The sequence below is a fragment of the Myotis davidii genome, unplaced genomic scaffold (assembly GCF_000327345.1).
Source record: "Myotis davidii unplaced genomic scaffold, ASM32734v1 scaffold3596, whole genome shotgun sequence".
NCBI classification, from domain to species: domain Eukaryota; kingdom Metazoa; phylum Chordata; class Mammalia; order Chiroptera; family Vespertilionidae; genus Myotis; species Myotis davidii.
This window is the reverse complement of record NW_006287263.1, coordinates 1-473: the sequence shown is the minus strand read 5'-3', so window position 1 is coordinate 473 and position 473 is coordinate 1.

Below are 473 nucleotides of genomic sequence, written 5' to 3'. Positions count from 1 at the left end.
TTTGCAACAGCATGAATGGAACCGGAGAGCATTATGCTAAGCGAAATAAGCCAATCAGAGAAAGATAAACACCACTGCTTTTTTATCCACTCAATTTTGAGTTTTCAATTCCAGCAACAACACAGAGCAGGGTAACGATTAAAGAACCAGCTCTGGATAGGACTAAGGCGAGCCACACTGACGAGTAGAAGAACCTAAGGACATTCACTACTGCATTTTTTTTCTTTTTTCACCTTTTGACTAAGAAACCATTTTTTTTCTTTTCATTTTTTTTCTTCTTTTTTCCCCTCTTTTTCCATCACCTGATTTTACCCTTTTAAATACTACCTTCTTATTTTTAACCAGTATTATTACTGCTACCATTTTACCATCTTTTAAAGTGCCATTTTATTTTCTCTTTATTTTATTTTGGGAATAGTATTCTCCATTCTATTTTCATTGTTAGATTATTGGTTGTTTCTAGTTTGCATCCA